The 12933-nt window shown below is 41.9% G+C and overlaps 1 pseudogene; it reads left to right on the top strand.

The window, feature by feature from the left end:
• The first annotated feature begins 6200 nt into the window (after positions 1-6200).
• Positions 6201-11017, top strand: LOC136290137 (tetraspanin-7 pseudogene; annotated as a pseudogene).
• The last annotated feature ends 1916 nt before the right edge of the window (positions 11018-12933 follow it).

Genomic DNA, 12933 nt, shown 5'->3' with positions numbered 1-12933 from the left:
AGAGCTAAACAAGATTTTTCATATCTGGGTATCAGAGAGGACAGGCAGACTGATAAATGATTGCCAGTGTGGTGCCTTTCCTGACCTTTACAGCAGGCAAGAGCAATGCTTGCTTGAGGACAGTACACTTCATGTGAGCAATTCGAGGGAGCTGTAAAAGAACATGGATCCAGGCCCCAAGGCTTGGAAAAACCTGTTGTTGCGTTACAGAAAGCCATAACCTTTCACTTCAGCAAAGATAAGGGTTTGGGTGACCCCAGGATAACAGTGGTGCTCTTTCACCAGCCCACACACAGTGTGTGTGGTCACCTTGTCCTCTCCTGTGATGGCGAGATCTGCCAAAACACAGAAGCACAGCAGAGACAAAGAAGACGTGTTCAGCTGGGAATCAGCTGGTACATGTGGAATACCTGCCTTTGCATTGGACCTCTGTTTTCTGCTAAATGCTTCAGCCATGCAATTATCCATGAGATTTCCCAATTCCTCACTCAGAGACACAGAAACCATGAACCTTGATTGTAACCAAATATTCTTTTTCCCCACTAACTTTGTGCCAAGCACCAGTAGGAAGCAAGGGACTACTGGTAGGTATTTTTTGAGAAAAGCACATTACATGCAACATATAGATCCCCTCTATACATCAGGTTGTGTGCATTATCTTTTTAATATAATCAGCAATGACAGATGTTCATTCCATAAAGTTACACTTACAATATCATTTAAAAGTCTACTGTCTATTGATTACACAACAAAATAAAATTACATGGTGTATTGGGGTCTTTTTTGTGCATCCAGAGAGGAACAGTCTTCTCCCTTACATCAGCATTTGTGAACTGGAAGCCTCCATGGTTGTGACAAAATTGAAGAGAAAAGTAGTTGTGCTATGCAACATGACTCCCTAGTTTACCCTAATTTACTCTGTTTTGCATTGGTTACTCCATAATTAGTACCATGGCATTTGTTTAAGATAAGACAGAAAAAGAAAAGGGGCTATAAAGAAATAAGATCATTAACTTTCAAACCCAGCAAAGGTGATACAAAATTATACCAGCCAAGTGAAAAGTGGAAGAGATTTTTGTTACTGCAGACCTTGGAAATCTCATATATGGAAATCTGTATTGATAAGTGTAGGTGAATGTTATATGAATGATGACTTGTCAAGTACACTGAACAGCTGACAATATGCACATGACACACATCCCATATGTGAAATGCCTAATACCTTCAGCTCCTAATATAATAAGTAGAAACAGATAATTAATAGAAATATGTTCAAATATTTTAAAATCAAGTGTAAAATTTGGCAATATTTAATCATATCTTATTCTCCCATTGCTCCTTAAAAGAAAAATTTAAAGATCTACCTTTTTTTTTTTTTATTCCTTTGACATGGTATTTTGACAAGTTACCACCAACCCAGCCTGCATGCTATTTGGATATACTAGTGTTGAAATATATCTGATGCTCAGCATATAATGAATTTCTGTGGGGTAAATGGAAATTGCATTGACTTTTTCCTTGAGAGACTTGCTTAAGGCATGGATCATATTTTCCTCTAGTTACGGTGAAGGTACAGCTAAAATTAAACTTTGTGTTTTATTTTAAGGTTAAAAAACACATTAGAAGTAAATCATTAATTCAAAGGATCTCTGATGATTGCTATTAATAGCAAAGTAACTGATATATGGCAGAGATTGTACAATTGAGTTCCTAAAATAAACTTGCTGTGAAAAAAATTCGTGCTCATGCTAGTACTGTTGGTGAAGTACATTAGTACATTCCAAGGATCAGTAGGTTGAGTTCCTCCTTAGGATCATAGTTGCTGCAGCAACTATGGTGGAGACATCTGCTCAGCTATGCAAGCTGCTAGGAACCCCACCTGGGTGCCTCTCTGCTCTGCCCAGGCTGCATCCCTCAGTCTGCTGATAGAGCACAAGCAGTTTAACCAATATTTCCTCTTGGACCAAGGGTTTATGACAATGGGGCAAATAATATGTGGCGTTTCATAATCTATTCCTTTTCCCTGAAGGGACCTGCAATTGGAATTGAGTTCTGTTATGAAATCTTGACACATTTCCTTCCCAGAATGAATGGAAAGATTAAGGGGAAATTCTCTTTCTCCAAGTTCATCTTTTCCCATTCAGCCTGGGCTTGCACCATACCCATGCTGCATAGCCCTAAGAGTCTGTAAAACTATGACTTTTGTTTCATCTGATGCAATTTAAAATAAAGATAACTTTCAGTTTTACATGAAAATAATTTCAATTGGAATTAGATATCCTATCTTACACTGAAAACCTGCTTTTCTTATTAACAATTCTACTGAACTCAATGGACTTGAATTTATGGTGTAAGAAATCACTCAACTTGACAAAGCATTGCAATATTAGAATTTACCATAGGAGACACTTTTGTTTTGTATTTACAGGGATCCCACCCAGTAGGCATCTTGTCCATGGGAGGAGCTCTTAAGCATATTGCCAGACAATAAACTACCAATAAGAAATAGTTGCAACACCAAAGGTACACTAATATAACACCAGCAGAACAATATGGTGGCATCACAGGACTTCTAGTTTTCCCCAAGGTAAATAAATGCAGGTACTTTAGCAGCTATAGTACCTCTCTGTAAATCATGACATGAAAATCTCATTCAGGTGTCTAAGGAAAATACACTTGAGCACATTAAACCAATACTTTTTAAAGCTACTCTTGCTACCCATATTTTTGTGGTAGAGCTCCTAACTACCTGATCTTGCTCTCTGTGCCCGTGCTGCCACTCATTCTTCTAGCCAGAGATACCTTAAATAGTCATGAACTAAGAACCACAAAAAGGCTCAGTTTCCTTGAAAAGCCATGAAGAATCCCTGCATTGTTCTTCCCTCAGATACAGAGTGATGGGAAACAGCCACTTCAGAATTTCAAGTGTAAACTCTGCAAAAAGAAACCCCACAGAAAGCTGAGATGATCACTTTAATTTAAAATCACCATGCATCTGCCAGGAAGGAGGTGTAACACTTAAGGTGCTACAATACCAAAACCAAACCAAAACAGTAAGGGAAGAGGAAAATTCATGCTTCAAGCAAACTGCTGTTCCTTGCCAAATAGTATTGCAAAGTGCTGCCTAATTAAGTATCTCCCATCACCCACATGTCCTTCAGATGCATGGTTTGGCAGGCAGCTTCTTGCTGTCAGTAAGCACCAGTTTTCTCTAGGATATATTAGTTTGCATTTTCCAGGGTCAACCTCAGTGTATTTCCTGCCCATATCTGTAACCACTCTTTGATAATAGGTATCGCTGCTCTGATTTAGTGGGTTAGGCACATCTGATCCTCCCTTCTTGTGGTATTTCCACAACACTGCTTTCCAAAACAACATGGAATGGAACATCATTTCTCTTTCATCAGATTGTCAGTCCACATATCACATGTAACATCATAAAAATTTTTTCACTTGTATGATTTCATGAGATTCTTTAACAGTTTTCTTACTAAGATGTAAACATAATTTATGATTTGGCCAATGTCCGAAAAATCAAGCTGTTCCAGTTAGTTTATTTTTCAGACACTGAAGCTGTTTCATCATTTATGACTTTGCATATGCTCTAGAGTCCAATCCTACCCCTCCTCTACTTACCCAAACAGTTCCAGGAGCATGGATTATGAGAATGGACAGAATTTGGCCCTGTATACTCATTTCACCCTGGTTTAAAAAAGCACAAATGTTATTATCATCTGGCATCTTTCAACACTGAATGCTTAACATGATTTTTGGAGGAAGTTCAACACATAATTACCAATGAAACCAATAGTTATTTTGTGAACCCATTATAATTTTGTGTCAAATGCTTCACAGCCGCACTGACAGATCATATAATGTATTTTTGGAGATCTGGATTTCTGTACCTTTAGCACTATTCTTTATTTCTGGCACATGTTAGAGCAACCTGGACGACAGCAGATCTGCCCATATGCCCTATACTCTGACTGCTCCTACCAGGTATAATGCTTCCCAAGGTATGAGCCTGTTCTAAAGCTATTTTGCCTGTCTGCTTTCACTGCAAGGAAGGGCAAGGGTAACAGAAAATCCTACTGACTGGTGTTATTTATTGGTGTTGAAGCCTGTTGAACCTGAGACAGTGTTCAGAAAAAACATTCATGGGTTTGACCTGTGAAAAGGGTCTGTAGCCCCTCTGCCTAATTAGCACTGCTTAATATAGCTAGTCTTGCCCTTCTGTGGGTTTCAGTTATTTGTGATCCAAGACTTAGTTCTGATACATCTGAGAAACTTCAGAAAAAAATTTCTCCATTGTGAGCAAGTCCACAGAGACATGTGAGATAAGAAAGGCAAAACAGCAGCTGGTAGTTTTGAGATGTAGCTAGTTAGCAGTTCAAGGAATCAAAAGGAAAAAAACACTGTATGAAACGGTGCAAAATCCTAAGAGAGAACGCAGGTGGTTGGAAGATTGCAGCACGGCAATGATCAGCCCTTTCTAAGGACAGCAAGGGCTTTTCCCTGCATGGCTGACAGATGCCTGGCCAGCAGAGACTCACTTTGGAAGAAACATAGCTTCAGGAATGTGACTGTCAGAGGTCCCAACACTGACTATTCATTTAGGTGTGAAACCATGACAATCATTGTCTTTTAGCTTTTGACTATGAAATTCCACACCTGCAGACCTCTGGTTTGTCTTTGCTGTGGGCTTATGTTCTTCCCTGTGGATATTAGTCATATGATTTAGTGCTAAAATGAGTAATATAGAACTAAAATCAGTAATATAATGCAATGTCCTGAGGAGTACTTCTAGAGCATGGACATCATCATTCCTACAACATCTTCCTTGACATAAAGATCTGGGAATCTTCAGAGATCTGAGAATCAAACTAGCTCAGATGTGACCTCTCAAGAAAATGATGAAGAGCTTAAACATGGAAACTGGCAAAAGAAGAGAATCTGCAAAATGTAGGGAAGATAGCATCCTCCTGCTAATGAAATTGTCAAGGCCTTTAATAAAGAACAAGTGGTGTTTCAGTGATGATTATGCTGTATTAATGGTTTGACAACTATGAGTTTCTGGTTGTACATTAAACCTGTGCATTAAAATGTAAGCACAGGAAGCACCTCCTTTCCCTCCCTAAATCTGTAACAGAAAGAAATCAAGAAAATGTTAACACTGAAACGCAATGAAACCTCAGAATTCAGTTCTGAAAGATGTGAACCACAGGATACTCTGACCTGTTTTTTTGGTGTGACTGTTGCACATACAAACCAAAGCCTGGAGATGCTAATTCTACCTCTGACTGAGACACTGTCTCATTTACAGTTTCCTACAATTTTTTTTTTTTTTTTAACCTGACTTGTAGCAGTAGCTTATCTTCTGCTCTTTTGCAATGAGACTACATTGATGATGGAATCTCTTCTTGGAGCTTCCTGGGCCACGAGTTATGTAACAGTACCTCGCTGTGGTTTAATGTCTTCTCAGCGGCTCTGTTATCATGGGCTAAATCAATGAATATTTAACAGGGTCAGGGCACACTGAAAATAGTTTCCAGCCGGGAAAATCTAAACTGAATGACTGTCTGAATGTGTAGCTAGTTAATATTCAGGTACAGATTTGCGCTTATTTCGACAAAGGGTCCTAATAGCACAGCTTGATGCAGTAAAAGAAATAAACCCAAAACCTCTCGTTATGCTTCCTGTAGGTTATCTGTGAGTTGTTTAAGTATTACTCCTACTACTTATAAAAGTTTAGTCCCTTGCCCAGGGTAAACCTGGGCTGCAGCATATGTCACTAAAAGTTAATATCGAGCTTTCTTCTTACAGGATGTTTTTGCCTGAGGGTCCGCAGTGCCACGGGCAGAGGCAGCTGCCAGTCTCACCCGTTTACTTCTCGCGGGGAGACGAGAGGGGAGCCCGGGGCCCGGCAGCTTCTCGCTGTGGGCGGCTCGTCCCCGCCCGCCGAGCCCCGCAGCGCGCCGAGCACCGCCGGCCCGCCCCGGGCCGCGCCCTCAAAAAGGCGACGGGGCGGAGGAGCGCCGGGCCCGCCCCGACAGCTGCTCGGGGAACCGTAGGGGCCCGCCCGCATCTCGAACTCCGCCGAGGCGCCCGTGCTCCGCACCGTCCGGAGGCACCGACGGCCGCGGGACGCCCTCATCCTGACCGCCACCGCCCTCCCGACGACAGCAGGGCCCGCGGGCACCATGACCCTGCTCAAGCTGTCCCTCATGGCCTTCAGCTTCGTCTTCTGGGCAGCGGGGCTGACCATGCTCATCATCGGCCTCTGGGCCAAGGTGTCTCTGGGCAGTTACTTGGCGCTGTCGGCCAGCGGCTACCCCAGCGCCCCCGCCATCCTCTTGGCCACCGGCCTCGCTGTCATCATCTGGGGCTTCTTGGGATGCTTCGGCGCCGCTACGGAGCACCGGGGACTCCTGCGCGCCTACAGCGCCTTCCTGGCCGCCGTGCTGGCGGCCGGGCTGGCGGCCGGGCTCTCGGCGCTCCTGTACCGCCAGACCCTGGCTCAGGGCTTCCAGGAGGGGCTGCGCCAGGCGCTGCTGGCATACGGGGAGGACGACGCGGTGGCGGACGCCCTGGACGCGCTGCAGCGCGCCTTGTCCTGCTGCGGTGTGGAGAGCTACCGCGACTGGCTGGCCTCGCCCTGGGGGCTGGAGCAGAACGGCTCCGTGCCCCTCAGCTGCTGCCGGGCCCGCCGCGGCTGCCAGCGCAGCCCGCCCGACGCGCGCAGGCTGCACCGCGACGGCTGCTTCGGCAGGGTGTCCGCCTTCGTCGGCAGCAACATGTTTTATGTTGCCACCGCTGCCCTGGGGCTGGCGCTGCTGCAGCTCATCGGTATTGTGCTGGCTTGCTTGCTTGCTGCCCGCGTCCCTGCCCGCCTGCTGGGCATCACCACCACTCGCTGAGATCCCCCCACTCCTGCCCCTTGTCCTCTCCAGCTCCCTTCTTTCCCACATAACTGAGTACATCCCGCTGGGGAAACCCTTCCTTCATATTCACCATTTCCGCTTGAGCATCGTCCTCCAGTCTCCATTCCTCTGGAGCCTGTGTTAGGTGCGCTATGAGCATCTCAAGTCCCTCAGAAGGAAAAGTGCTGGGAAGGTGCCTCCTGGCCTGGCCATGTGTCCTGCAGGGCAGCAGGTCCCCACTGGAGCCTCTGGACCACTTCTGCAGGGAGTGGTGGCAGCATGGGCAGACATCACTCTCTGAGGCAGCAGGAACATCTGAGGCAAGGCTGACCGGTTTTCCGGGTAATGTAAACACCAATGCACCGAATTGTGGACCAGGAAAGAGGAGAGGGTCTGGGAGAGCAAGAGAGATGTCTCTTGACATTACACCATGTGAGTGTTCTTCTGAGACTGGAAAATGATGTTACTGGAAAAACTGCTGGAGTGCAGGAGGGGCAGGCGTGGTCCTGGGGGCACCCAGACACCCAATGCCAGCAGCTGACACTGGGAGCTGTTTGAGGGACTGTCCAGCATCGTGGATTCCATTGCCGCAAAGATATCCTACCTTCGGTGTGAGTGAATTCAAGCTGTCCAGCTGCTACGGGTGCTTTTCCCGCTGTTGGTCTTTTCAATGCCAATTTCTATCTAAAGGTGGAGCTGCAGCCTCACGTCTTACTCCCTCCTTCAGGATGTGCCTGTCCTCTTAGCCACTGTGTCGCTGGTTACATATATCTTTTCAGTCCTGCAAAGACCTAAAACCTGGGTCCCTGTCCTACAGGAAGATGGCAAAACTGTACGACCAGATCTGATGAGGGGTGGCAAGAGGAGGGAAGGGTTCATTGCCCTTCAGAAGTTTGCTTTGGACTTTTACTGTTAATATCAGGATGAATGGAACAGGCTGACTGTTTTGTAGAAGGGTCACTAAACAACAGCCCTCAGACTCTGACATTTTTCCTCTCTCAAAGGATTTGTCTCTGAAGTGTGGTCCCACCTACATTTTTGAAGCCAGATCTGTATACAGCCTGAGAGTAAATGGAGAATCCCCAAGCCCTGTCTTGCCCTGGATGTATTTAGCTCAGACAGCAATATAAATCTCCTAGATTTTTTGTTTGTTTGTTTGTTTGTTTTTTCACAACAGATCTGTGTTTGCATTTGGAGTTTGAGGAAAAGCAAGCCACGCACTTCAGAGGGTCCTGAACTTTCCGGAGCTTCACTCCAGCTTCTTTCTGCTTCCTTAAAACCTGTGAACTCTACTTTTACATATTTCTCTACCTTAGAGCACAAAGAAGTGCCCACCTTAGCCAGCAAACAGGGGAGGAACAATCTCAGAAAAGAATCATAGAACCACAAAGGAACTCCAGAACATGGCATCTCATAGTAATGTGACTTGCAAAGCTGTGGAGAAGGGTCAACTGAGTAAAGAAGATGCCTGGAAGCTTCATGGAAGGAGAGGAGCAGCCTTGGAGGAAAGGCTTTTTTCATTTATTAGGTGGTTATTTAGCCATGATAATCATGTTCTAGGTTAACAATGTAGTGTGAACAGTCTTCTCAGTCATCTGCATGGGTGAACCCTGGAAATATGTTAGAAATCTCTCTTTATAGGGAAAACAGTGCTTTATTTTTGAGGGTCGATGTTTATTATTTTACAAAATATATTTTGCATTTTTGCTTGTAAATGTCCCTTTATGTTATGCAGTAGTGGAACTCCTGTTATTTTCTGGAAGTCAGGATTGTGTTGTATAATTTTAACAATGGGCAAAAAAAGTATGATTTGTATGGTAAATGGTACTTGAGAAATAAAGTTTAGCAACTGCTAAGAGCAAAACAGGTCACTGTGTCCACTCAGAGTATTTGGATTGCTGTATGTCCACACAAGGTGCAACTAAATGCAAGTGAACTGAAGCGTACATTGAAATGTAGAGACAGAAGCATGTTGTGAGTTTTTAAAATTATTGTTCAAAAGATCCATTATCAATGCAATAAAACAGGAATGGTGGAGAGTGTGGGAAAGGGACAGGGAATTGCACTGGGTTTATAAAAAGATCTTCTTTGAGTTAATAGGCTCTGAAAAATTACAAGAATATGGCATTGCTCTATTTTTACTCCATTGATGACTAAAATTATTTCTGATTTTGACCCTTGTTGCTTTATGTGACACATAGCAGGTGGTCAGAATGAAGTACTCTGTTAAAACACATTCAAGCATAGTGTAAATATGCACTTCAGTGTATTTGTTCTGGTTTTAAGTCGCTAGGAACATCAAAATAGGAGTAAGAGCAAGTTTGAAACGTATCAGTGTATGTTTGTATAGTGATCGGGTCTGAATCCGAGGACATTAGCTGAATGTAATGAATAATTAAAAATGTAAACCGTCACTCTGCACTCTTGGCCTCACTAAAATAGGATAAACCTTGGCAATGACCAATTAAATGCTAAATAAACTTATGTCACCAAAGATTTAATGAACTGGCTGTGTTAGTTGAATGTTTATTGCCAGTTCCTAGACTTAACAACATTAACTTTTGTAACTGTAAGAAAGAAATGTCATTCTTCTCTAATTAATTTCCAGATTAAGAGATCCCCAGTAGTTGTTTCAGTTGTCTTGAATTCTTTGTGCTCAGTGACCAAATCTTACTTTAAGCTTTCAAATTTGTCTGGATTCAAGGTTCATTTTGTTCTGGATGGTCAGAATGGCTGTAACTGGAAAATGTTACTCTGGACATCACCATCTATCCCTTGCTGGAATAGGTGTTTGTTTTCTGTCATCTGCTTCAGCTTTAAAGTCGCTCATCACAATGCTATATTTTAATACAAGATAATACAATTTTTTACAAAATGCTAATAGAAATTTTAACATTACTGGCTATTCAAATCAAGGAGCAAACTGTGTTGCAGCTGTAGAAACAATGGCTCTGTTGTTTGGACAAAGTGAGATTTAGGATTAACAGGGTGCTAAGATTAGACTCCTGTTATGAAACAAGGACTATTTTATAATGTTGATCTAGAATGCCAAGAATATAAATCTTTCAAACTTCAAAAGTGTTTTGATATGTCATCCAGTATGAATTATTTGCAGTAGCTAAACTTTGTGTTACAGAAAACCAGAACTAAAAATGGCCTTTATAACAGATGAATTTTTAAATAAGAGATGGCAATCCTGGGGTTAGAAAACTTAAACAATTGTCCTCCCATGCATGCAGAGTTTCCTTTTAAATGCCACTGTTTACTCTGTGCAACTTCAAAAGTTAAAGGCATTTACATTGTCTCCTTGAATTTTAAGCTTTTCAGGACAATACTATGGAAGGACATTCAAAGCAAACTAGAGCGCAAAACAACCTAGTGGTAGGATCTCTGATGGTTCTTCTCTGTTTTCTTCTGTTTCAGAGGCTGACAGTTTTTGTAGGGTAAGTCTTTTGCCAGCAGTAGTGTATAATTCATCGGTCCATTTTGAAGCATCCATTGTGCTTCAAAATGGTAAAAATACATATTTCTACTCAACTGTATGTGATTCAAACCCACAAATTTCACTCTTTTCAATATGCCATTTTAGTTTGCTGAGAAATCAATTAAAATATCACAATTTAATTCTGCTTTGTTGTCCCCTCTACTGTCCCCATCTACTTTCTGGGCCAGTAAAATACAAATATCAAAGGATATAGTGTCCCATGTTATCAAAGAGAACACCATCACACATATGCATTTTTTAGAAGCATATTGGTCGTATATATGGATTTACTTGTGGATGAGACAGAAAAAGGAAAGCAAACTAAGGAACCTATTCTGTCCTTCACATTAGCTTTGATTTGCAATTAAGACACAGTACTCTGTTGTAAGGAGGAAATCTTTTGTTAATGATTTCAAATCTACAAAATAGAATTTATTAGAGCATCTTATCTGGGCTACAGAATTAAAGTTATCAAATTAAACATTATTTCAAATGCTCTAATTCTATAAAGGTCTCTCTAATCTGCTTGAAGTGGTTTCTGTGCTGTTTTGCTTCTCCTGTACACTCAATCTCCTTATGTGTAGAGTCACTCTAAGGTTGGCTGAGTTTTGAATTAAATAGTGTTTAAAGCTTCAATCTTAGAATATTCCTATTTTGTACATGTTATCCCTGGTTTGTCATATTAGGGTACTCAGACTGATACATTATGAATATAACATTTGTATTTGTTGGTTTTGAACAGTATCTTGAATCTTAGCCAAGGCCACAATAAAATAAAGGGAAGCGCAATGCTCATATTGGCCAAGACAGCCAACTCCTTGGGACTGCCAGTTCTTGAAAGACTATCATATTCCATCCTAACACTACAACAAATAGATCAAATACTGCTTGGTAATTCATGTTTCTAGTTTTTCCAAAATAATGGTTCTACGGCTTTTCTCTGTCTTCATGGAATGCATTATCTTAAGGTATCAGCACTTTAGAGCAGTGGTGTGGTCTCAAAACCTAAGAAAAGGAATCTTTCATGCTTAGCGTTAGAAATTTTGGAGAGCTTCACTTCTTCCAGGTCACAGAGATGGGGTGCTGAGAGTATCTGTGGTCACTTCTAGGAGGATTGGGATTGATAGTATCTTGGTTAAAATGTCAGCATCAGTACCAGTAGTTCTGCTGCTTTACTGCTGTCCTGAGGGCATCTTCCTGGGCTGTTTCTCTGCTGTTTGGTTCTTTGACTTGGCAGACAGCACTGTGTAGTGTGCCAAAAGACACCTCTAGGACAAGATACTCTTCTCAGTAGTTGTCCTGGAGTATTAGGCCTTGTTCCTTGCCATAGTGTACTGGTGTCCCAGTAATCCCAGGTACTGCCATTCTTGCCTAGAAACTCTCAGAAGAGATAGAGGTGGAAGCTTGTCAGATGCAGTAGCACCTTGAGTTTTATTGCAGAGTTCAGCCAAAATAATCATGTAAGTAAAGCACAAATCCAACAGCTAAATATACCTATCTCATAATTTGGAAAAGGTTGTTCACTGAAACTGGTAAAGAAAACATCAGGATGACTAAGGTATAAGCAGAATTGGAGACTCATTAATATTGCAGAATTTCCCACCAGTGTGGCATATTCACGCTTTCTTAACCATTTTGGCCTTCCACCTACCTCTCTAACTCCACTTCTTATTCCCAGAGTGTAATTATCTGTAATGCTCATCTCAGTTGTTAGATTTCTGCTACTTTGTGGGCTGCCTTGAACAAATTCCTTTATTTTCTAGCTTCCCACCCCAAGGACAGGCAGTCCTTCGAAGTCTGAGCTTCTTGTTCTTTTGAAAAGAAGCCTCTTGATCTGTCTATTTTAGTGAACAGCACTTTTCTAGCACTAGTAGTTTATAATTATATGAAAAATTTGGCAGAAAGACATAATTAAACAATAATTTCAGATAGCTATTTTTCTATTAGATATTTATTTCTTATCAAAGCAACACTCCCTCCCCACTCCCCTTGCATATATCAACTTTGTTGACTTGATGGTATTGTTGTTGCTGTTGTTTTGTTAAAATGATAATATTCTGGGAAATTGGGCAGAAGATAAACTAGGTATTTTACATGAAAATAAGTGGGTTTTGATCAGCTCTAATGATTACATTAATAATTTAATTAATAAAGTTTAGAAGGTACCATTGAGCAAACAGATCAGAAAATAAATGTGTTATCAGAGACTTAGTGGAGAAAAAATGAAGGTCTCAGAAAACAAATCTCATGGCTTAAAAGCAGAATACAGATAATTTTAAGTCTCCTGGTAGAGAGCATTGAGACAGACACCTGGTTAATACAGCTGAGAAGTAAAAATGAAGATGTGAGTGCTGTTTCAAAGCCAGCTGTCTAGCATATGTTGTGTATGTCATGCTTCCAGGGTGTCAGTGATGTCATCCTTTATTTCCATTCTGAATGATGCTCCTTGTGTGCTTATGACATTCACATTTATTTCTTACTCAATTTTTGCCTTAGACACTCATCATGCTCTTTTCCTTTTGCAGGGGG

This window comes from Chamaea fasciata, unplaced genomic scaffold (assembly GCF_029207755.1).
Source record: "Chamaea fasciata isolate MVZ Bird 193981 ecotype frontalis unplaced genomic scaffold, bChaFas1.0.hap1 SCAF_5, whole genome shotgun sequence".
NCBI classification, from domain to species: Eukaryota; Metazoa; Chordata; class Aves; order Passeriformes; family Sylviidae; genus Chamaea; species Chamaea fasciata.
This window is presented reverse-complemented; position numbering and strand designations above follow the sequence as displayed.